Genomic DNA, 9820 nt, shown 5'->3' on the forward strand with positions numbered 1-9820 from the left:
GAGGTATGAGAGCCTGCAGCAGTTCGGACCCGACGTCATTACTCTGACACAAAAAATATATATAAAATAAACGCTTCCTTTAAGTGAGGTGTTTTTCTGTAATGAGTGCGCTGAGAGTCGGGAAGCAAGTTCAGGGAGTGAGTGTTTTAATAAATAAAAGAAACAATGAACACGAAACACAAACAACACACCGACATGAAAACAGAGTTAAAAACACCTGAGGAAAGAACCAAGGGGAGTGACAGTTAATGGGAAGATAATCAAGGAGGTGATGCAGTCCAGGTGAGTGTCATGAGGTGCAGGTGCACAAGACGATGGTGGAAGGTGTGCGGGATAATCAGCAGCCTGATGACCTAGAGGCCTGAGAGGGAGTATACGTGACATGATATCACAAATTAGTAACTATGTTTTCATTTTTGAATGGCGGACGCTCTGGAATACAAAGTTTTTAGGATGAGTTCGAGTGATCGTGGGAAAATCGATAGTTAGATATCGGGATATCATTTTTGACGATATTTCATCTTGTATTGTTTTGACAATACCAATGCCTGAAATAAGACTCCAGTATTTTCTCCATTATAGCTTGTGCTCCATCTTCACTTTAAATAGAGAGCCAATTTGTGTCCAGTGCTTTTATTTCCATGACTGAACAAAACTAATTTTCTCATGGCGCTCTCTCGATGTTTGGAACATCGAATAGCAATAAAATCCCAGTATCGAATCGCAAATTAATAAATAAATCGCGAGCATCGCATATTTTATTGGCACATAAGTATTGTGATAATATCGTATCGTAAGGTCCCTGGCAATTCCGAGCACTAATGAGTTCCAATCCCACAAGACAGGTCATTTGAAGTACTAGCATCACGTAGGAGTGACGCCACCTTTCGGAAGACAATGAATCTAAGGGGTCACTACTACAGCAAGAGTGAGAGGAGAGTGAAGAACCATGGGAGTATGAGTTTTCCCAGCAGATCAATAATTAAAGGAAAACTCCACCCAAAAACGTTGTATTTATTTAACTTGTCAATTCTTCGTATAGTCCCAAAATGTCTCCCAATGTCTCCTAATTTGTGGAATAAACACATGGAAAAACACATTGGCACCTACATTACCAGTCAAAAGTTTGGACACACATTGTAGAATAATGGTGAAGACATCAAAACTATGAAATAACACATGGAATCATGTAGTAACCAAAAAAAGTGTTAAACAAATCTAAATATATTTTATATTTGAGCTTTTTCAAAGTAGCCACCCTTTGCCTTGATGACAGCTTTGCACACTCTTGGCATTCTCTCAACCAGCTTCACCTGGAATGCTTTTCCAACAGTCTTGAAGGAGTTCCCTCATATGCTGAGCACTTGTTGGTTGCTTTTTTTTTCTTTTTTCACTCTGCGGTCCAACTCATCCCAAACCGTCTCAATTGGGTTGATGTCGGGGGATTGTTGGAGGCCAGGTCATCTGATGCAGCATTCCATCACTCTTCTTCTTGGTCAAATAACCCTTACACCGCCTGGAGGTGTGTTGGGTCATTGTCCTGTTGAAAAACAAATGATAATCCCACTAAGCCCAAACCAGATGGGGTGGCGTATCATTGTAGAATGCTGTGGTAGCCAATTATGGTTCAGTGTGCCTTGAATTCTAAATAAATCATTGACAGTGTCACCAGCAAAGCACCCCCACACCTCCTCCTCCAAGCTTCACGGTGGGAACCACACATGCGGAGATCATTGGTCCACCTACTCTGCGTCTCACAAAGACACAGTTGGAACCAAAAATCTCAAATGTGGACTTCCGCCGGTCCAATGTCCATTGCTAGTGTTTCGTTTTGGTGTCCTTTAGTAGTGGTTTCTTTGCAGCAATTCGACCACGAAGGCCTGATTCACGCAGTCTCCTCTGAACAGTTGATGTTGAGATGTCTCTGTAAAGCATTTATTTGGGATGCAATGAGGCTGGAAACTCTAATAAACGTATCCTCTGCATCAGAGATAACTTTGGGTCTTCCTTTCTTGTGGCGGTCCTCATGAGAGCCAGTTTCATCATAGCGCTTGATGGTTTTTGCGACTGCACTTAAAGAAATGTTCAAAGTTCTTTACATTTTCTGCATTGACTGATCATCATGTCTTAAAGTAATGGATTGTCATTTCTCTTTGCTTATTTGAGCTGTTCTTGCCATAATATGGACTTGGTCTTACCAAATAGGGTTATCTTCTGTATACCACCCCTACCTTGTCACAACACATCTGATTGTCTCAAAAGCATTTAGAAGGAAGAAATTCCACAAATTAATTGAATTGAAATGCTTTCCAGGTGACTATCTCATGAAGCTGGTTGAGGGAATTCCAAGAGTGTGCAAAGCTGTTTATTTTTTTATTTCACATTTATTTAACCAGGTAGGCGAGTTGAGAACAAGTGCTCATTTACAATTGCGACCTGGCCAAGTAAAGCAGAGCAGTTTGACACATACAACAACACAGAGTTGTATAATGGGTAAAACAAACATACAGTCAATAATACAGTAGAAAAAATAAGTCTATATACGATGTGAGCAAATGAGGTGAGATAAGGGAGGTAAAGACAAAAAAAAGGCCATGGTGGCGAAGTAAATACAATATAGCAAGTAAAACACTGGAATGGTACATTTGCAGTGGAAGAATGTGCCAGTAAAATTAAAAATAATAGGGTGCAAAGGAGCTAAATAAATACAGTAGGGGATGAGGTAGTTGTTTGGGCTAAATTATGTTTGGGCTAAATTATAGATGGGCTATGTACAGGTGCAGTAATCTGTGAGCTGCTCTGACAGCTGGTGCTTAAAGCTAGTGAGGGAGATAAGTGTTTCCAGTTTCAGAGGTTTTTGTAGTTTGTTCCAGTCATTGGCAGCAGAGAACTGGAAGGAGAGGCGGCCAAAGGAAGAATTAGTTTTGGGGGTAACCAGAGAGATATACCTGCTGGAGCGCGTGCTACAGGTGGGTGCTGCTATGGTCACCAGCGAGCTGAGATAAGGGGGTCTTTACCTAGCAGGGTCTTGTAGATGACATGGAGCCAGTGGGTTTGGTGACGAATATGAAGCGAGGGCCAGCCAACGAGAGTGTACAGATAACAGTGGTGGGTAGTATATGGGGCTTTGGTGACAAAACGGATGGCACTGTGATAGATTGCATCCAATTTATTGAGTAGGGTATTGGAGGCTATTTTGTAAATGACATCGCCGAAGTCGAGGATCGGTAGGATGGTCAGTTTTATGAGGGTATGTTTGGCAGCATGAGTGAATGATGCTTTGTTGCAAAATAGACTCACCAGCAGCAAGAGCAACATCATTGATGTATTCAGAGAAGAGAGTCGGCCCAAGAATTGAACACTATGGCACCCCCATAGAAACTGCCAGAGGCCCGGACAACAGGCCCTCCGATTTGACACACTGAACTCTACCAGAGAAGTAGTTGGTAAGCCAGGCGAGGCAGTCATTTGAGAAACCAAGGCTATTGAGTCTGTCGATGAGGATGTGGTGATTGACAGAGTCGAAAGCCTTGGCCAAGTCAATGAAAACAAGGCAAAGTGTGGCTACTTTGAAGAATCCAAAATGTAAAATATATTTTGATTTGTTGAACACTTTTTTTCGTTACCACATGATTCCACATGTGTTATTTCATAGTTTTGATGTCTTCACTATTATTCTACAATGTAGAAAATAGTACAAATAAAGAAAACTACTCATTCCAGGGGTTATGTCCAAACTTTTGACTGGTACTGTATATCCATTCACGAATCAGGCAACATGTTTCCCATCTGTATAGAGTGGGAGACTGTAGTGAAAATGTTTTATTAAAGATGCCTAATATTGGCCCCTAAGTGCTGTTGTGTACTGTATATACATTTTGTTCAAACCCATTTGTTATTTGTTTAGCCTGATTGATTGCGCTTCATTTGAAGCATGATTATGCTCAAACTATCCCCAAATTAGAAAGCCAAAAACAGGGACAGTGGGCATACTGTATGCTGGCAAGACAATCACACGAACAGCCTCGATGGTTAGATAGTAGATCCTCTGTTTAGTACCAACATCCAAAGAGAAGATGCATATTCAGCTAAATGTCTCACTCATGCACACACACACACTAACCGGATACAAACAAATACACACACCATGCCAGAACAGAGTCCTCTGCCCACATTGCTCTCAGCTGTGGCATTGCCAACTGACCAGAGCCAAGCTCTTCACCAGACACCAGCATGTGTGTTCTAAACACAGCTACAGCAATTGAGCACTCTCTCCACACACACACACACACACACACACACACACACACACACACACACACACACACACACACACCAAAACCACTCTTAGCCTTTACACACAAAGAACTTTAAGCAAAAGCACACTCACATTGAGTATGAAGCATTTCAACAATATTATGCTCAACTGTCATTCTTGACTATGAATAGTGTTTTTCAGTTCGTGGTCCACAGTGGCACAGCAGCTGTGAAAACAGTGTATTTGCATACTACTGAGGATGCCACTACAGTACCCTGCACCTGACATGTGAGGAATGTCATTCAATAAAACTGTCCCTACAGTAAAGTGCAGTACATTTCTACATCTTTTTCAAAACGTAGTAAAAATGTATACTGTAGATTGGATTCTAATTATATTTAGCATAGTAATAATGCCTTAGATGGTGGTTAACCATTCCTATCAGGCTATAGATTATATGAGGTATTTAGCAAGTTGTCCTGTAGCATAGCAGGTTGTCCTGTAGCATAGCAGGTTGTCCTGTAGCATAGCAGGTTGTCCTGTAGCATAGCAGGTTGTCCTGTACCATAGCAAGTTGTCCTGTAGCATAGCAGGTTGTCCTATAGCATAGCAGGTTGTCCTGTAGCATAGCAGGTTGTCCTGTAGCATAGCAGGTTGTCCTGTACCATAGCAGGTTGTCCTGTAGCATAGCAGGCTGTCCTGTACCATAGCAGACTGTCCTGTAGCATAGCATGTTGCCCTGTACCATAGCAGGTTGTCCTGTAGCATAGCAGGTTGTCCTGTACCATAGCAGTTTGTCCTGTACCATAGCAGGTTGTCCTGTAGCATCCATTGACCGCAGCACTAAGCGTCATGAATACCCCCATCATGGGAATAACAAATGAATGCAATCATTTCAAGATCCTACCTTCCTACATGATTTCAAGATCCTACCTTTCTCCATGATTCCAAGATCCTACCTTCCTAGGTGATTTCAAGAGCCTACCTTCCTACATGATTAAAAAACTAATTTTTCAAGATAAACCATATAACTGAAAAATCTCAACAAACAACCTCTGTCCACCATGTCTCCCCCCCATGTCTCTCCCACTTAATCTGTATGATTAAATCATTTTTCCTTGGCCCTAATTTAGTCGGGGATGACGATACTCTGCCTGCCCGGATAGTTGCTTAGCATACTCCCCATTGATGGCCATGCTGAGAAGATTACCCTAATAGCAGCAGATTACCTCCCCACATGTTGGCCACACACAGGGGGGGATGGTGTGTGTGTGTGTGTGTGTGTGTGTGTGTGTGTGTGTGTGTGTGTGTGTGTGTGTGTGTGTGTGTGTGTGTGTGTGTGTGTGTGTGTGTGTGTGTGTGTGTGTGTGTGTGTGTGTGTGTGTGTGGGGGGAGCCGTGGTAGTAGAATATCTCTCGCTAGCTATATATCTGAACGCATGGCTTACCTACAATATTGATCTAAATCTGTCTGTCTAAAATATCTGTCTGCCTTTGTCTATCCTTTTTGTCTGTCAATTCAAATAAAATGTTATTGACCGCATACACATATTTGCAGATGTTATCGCAGGTGCAGCGAAATACCTAACAATACAAACAAATCCAAAAAAGAATAAGAAAGTAATTAAGAAATATCATAAGGACCAATGTCAGAGTCCAGAATATAAATATATAACCTCAGCAAAAAAATAAATGTCCCTTTTTTAGGACCCTGTCTTTCAAAGATAATTTGTAAAATTCCAAATAACTTCACAGATCTTCATTGTAAAGGGTTTAAACACTGTTTCCCATGCTTGTTCAATGAACCATAAACAATTAATGAACATGCACCTGTGGAACAGTCATGCACCTGAAGACACTAACAGCTTACAGACGGCAGGCAATTAAGGTCACAGTTATGAAAACTTAGGATACTAAAGAGGCCTTTCTACTGACTCTGAAAAGCACCAAAAGAAGGGTCCTTGCTCATCTGCGTGAACGTGCCTTAGGCATCCTGTAAGGAGGCATAAGGACTGCAGATGTGGCCAGGGCAATAAATTGCAATGTGCGTACAGTGAGACACCTGAGACAGCGCTACAGGGAGACAGGACAGACAGCTGATCGTCCTCGCAGTGACAGACCACGTGTAACAACACCTGCACAGGATCGGGAAACATCCAAACATTACACCTGCGGGACAGGGACAGGATGGCAACCACAACTGTCCGAGTTACACCAGGAACTCACAATCCCACCATCAGTGCTCAGACTGTCCGCAATAGGCTGAAAGAGGCTGAACCAAGGGCTTGTAGGCCTGTTGTGAGGCAGGTCCTCACCAGACATCACCAGAAACAACGTCGCCTGCGGGCACAAACCGTCGCTGGATCAGACAGGACTGGAAAAAAGTGCTCTTCACTGACGAGTCGCGGTTTTGTCTCACCAGGGGTGATGGTCGAATTCACGTTTATCGTCAAAGAAATGAGCATTACACCGAGGCCTGTACCCTGGATCAATTTGGAGGTGGAGGGTCCGTCATGGTCTGGGGCGGTGTGTCACAACATCATCTGACTGAGCTTGTTGTCATTGCAGGCAATCTTAACGCTGTGCGTTACAGGGAAGGCATCCTCCTCCCTATGTGGTACCCTTCCTGCAGGCTCATCCTGACATGACCCTTCAGCATGACAATGCTACCAGCCATACTGCTCGTTCTGTGTGTGATTTCCTGCAAGACAGGAATGCCAGTGTTCTGCCATGAACAGCAAAGAGCCGGGATCTCAATCCCATTAAGCACGTCGGGGACCTGTTGGATCAGAGGGTGAGGGCTAGGGCCATTCCTCTCAGAAATGTCTGGGAACTTGCAGGTGCCTTGGTGGAAGAGTGGGGTAACATCTCACAGCAAGAACTGGCAAATCTGGTGCAGTTCATGAGGAGGAGATACACTGCAGTACTTAACGCAGCTGGTGGCCACACCAGATACTGACTATTACTTTTGATTTTGACACCCCCCCCCCCCCCCCCCTTTGTTCAGGGACACATTATTCCATTTCTGTTAGACACATGTCTGTGGAACTTGTTCAGTTTATGTCTCAGTTGTTGAATCTTATGTTTGCAAAAATATTTACACGTTAAGTTTTCTGAAAATAAACGCAGTTGACAGTGAGAGGACGTTTCTTTTTTTGCTGAGTTTATGTATATGATGGTGTGTATAGACATTATGGACAGTATATTAATATAAATGGTGTGTACAGCAGTAGTTATTAAGGATGAGCCTTGACTAGAATACAGTATATACATAAGAAGTGGGTACAACAGTATGTAAACATTATTAAGTCGCTCTGGATAAGAGCGTCTGCTAAATGACTTAAATGTAAATGTAAAAATTAAAGTGACCAGTGTTCAATGACTATGTAAGGTGCATGGTAGAGTACCGGGTGGCAGCCAGCTAGTAACAGTGACTAAGTTCAGGGCAGGCTGGCTTGTGGTGACTATTTTAACAGTCTGATGGCCGGGAGATAGTCTGTCTGTCTGTCTGTCTGTCTGTCTGTCTGTCTGTCTGTCTGTCTGTCTGTCTGTCTGTCTGTCTGTCTGTCTTTTCAACCATCCAGATTCATCTACAGATATCTTTCCATATATATATATATATATATACATCATTACGATTACAGACCTCTAAACATCAGATCCCATTCTGCCTTGCTAGATTTCGACTGCGTCAGGCCTACACTGATATGCTTTCTTTCAAATTCTAGGCCAGGAGGCAAGTCATCCAAACCATTTTTAGACTTTTTAGACTTAAGATTTGATAGCGGGGGTTTTGTGTCTCTGGCCTACAGTTCCACAGCATGCTGTGTGGATACACATCTGCAATACAGAAATACAACTCAGGATGGAGATGGTCTAACTGTCTATTGCCTAACTGTCCATATCTTCTCTATAGGTCTCCAACATACTGTGGTGAGAAGGTTGAACAGCAGCAACGGCTGAAGAATGACAAAGGCATACAAATATTATTGCCACTGCCAGTGTGGGGTTTTAGGCAGTCCAGATGGAGTAGACTAAGAGGCCATTGAGCGAGTGGAGAGAAAAGGAATTTGAGTAATCTGCTGCTGATCCTGTACAATAGACGCCTTGTCTCTTTTGTTAGGGCCACTCACAAACACAAGTTTGCACTGACAATGATAGCACCAATAGTCTGCCTTAGGAATGGAAAGAGAAAGAAAGATACGTGTGAAAATGATAAAATTGGTCTACAGAAAGAAACCAATGGAAAGCAATTGTGTGCCAGCAGAGTGAGCCTGTTTTTCGTTATCTTGAGATGTCAAGAAAAAAAGGAAATTCTATGTCTCTAATCTAGTCAAGTGTAGCCTAGACTAGATATTATAGATCTTGATATTATAGAGCCTTCTAACCTGCCTGTTGAACGCTACATTCGCACTGTGAATTAATTAACCATTGAAGGACTGTTTATCCCCTCTCCTCTTCACCACAATGCACTGTCCTCCTCAAACGTTTTGGTGGCACCATGAAAAGCAATCTTTAAAACATTTGCATATGAACTGTCGTTTATTTTATACAGATGTATATTTATACAGTAGGAAAAGAGGTTTTAAAAAAGTACCTTACCTCAAGACCTAAACGAATTTGTTGTGTCCTCCAGTAGCCTAACTACACACTTCAGCAAATATTTTTTTTAAACACGATGACAGTAGCATGCATCCGTAGAAAGTTGTCAAATTATTTTATCGGGAACAGTTCTCCAATTACATGTTTATAGTTTACTGCTTGCTCCCCGATGAATTCCTGGCGTGATTTCTTACTGCTCTCAATGTGCCCAGAGTGCAAAGTTTCCGTCGGGTCGTTTAATCATGGTCTCGATGTCCCGTTTCGACTCGCTCCCCTTGAAATAGAATCGGCTTAGTACTCTACAGACTACAAGCAATAGGCTTCCAGACAAAAATGCATCAAAACAAAAAAAGTAGGCGCTAAAGCTCCGCCCTGTGTTTCCAGCAGACCGCAGTTTCTGTAGCCTAGATACAAAAACATGTCGTGAAAACAATAGGCTATATTTGATGTAATTTCTTAATCTGATTTGGCTGTTGAAATAATCGCTGCACACTGACTGCACACGGACATCCACCGCCAATAAATACAAAAATAACGCTTGTAAATGTAGTTTGCCTACACGCGTTCTCTTACCTACCTGTACGTTGTTAAAACCCCAAGGGCAGAGTAAATTAGATGCTGTGCATCGATGGCATGCATCAAAGTGAAGATGTCTAAATGACGCCTCCTCCACTGTGGTGGATAGTTTCTCTGTTTTTTATGTGTAATAAAGTAGGTTAAATACTCAGACACACGTAACATAGTAACAACTCACATCAAGCCTATACAGTGCATTCGTAAAGTATTTAGACCCCTTGACTTTTTCCACATTTTGTTACCTTACAGCCTTATTCTAAAATGGATTAAATAGTCCCCCCCCCCCCTCATTAATCTACACACAATGCCCCATAATGACAAAACGAAAACAGGCTTTTAGATTTTATTGCAAAGTAAAAAATTTAAAAAAAACGGAAATATCACA

At 42.2% G+C, this 9820-nt stretch overlaps 1 protein-coding gene across 1 annotated transcript in view; it reads right to left on the reverse strand.

Moving 5' to 3' along the window:
* LOC135549878 (zinc finger protein 516-like) overlaps positions 1-9133 on the reverse strand; it is a 36527-nt gene extending 27394 nt beyond the window's left edge. The window contains exon 1 of the mRNA XM_064980252.1: positions 8860-9133. The gene's annotated coding sequence lies outside the window, so the exon portion shown is untranslated. The remainder of the gene's footprint in view (positions 1-8859) is intronic.
* Positions 9134-9820: the final 687 nt, after the last annotated feature.

This window comes from Oncorhynchus masou, chromosome 12 (assembly GCF_036934945.1).
Source record: "Oncorhynchus masou masou isolate Uvic2021 chromosome 12, UVic_Omas_1.1, whole genome shotgun sequence".
Lineage (NCBI taxonomy): Eukaryota > Metazoa > Chordata > Actinopteri > Salmoniformes > Salmonidae > Oncorhynchus > Oncorhynchus masou.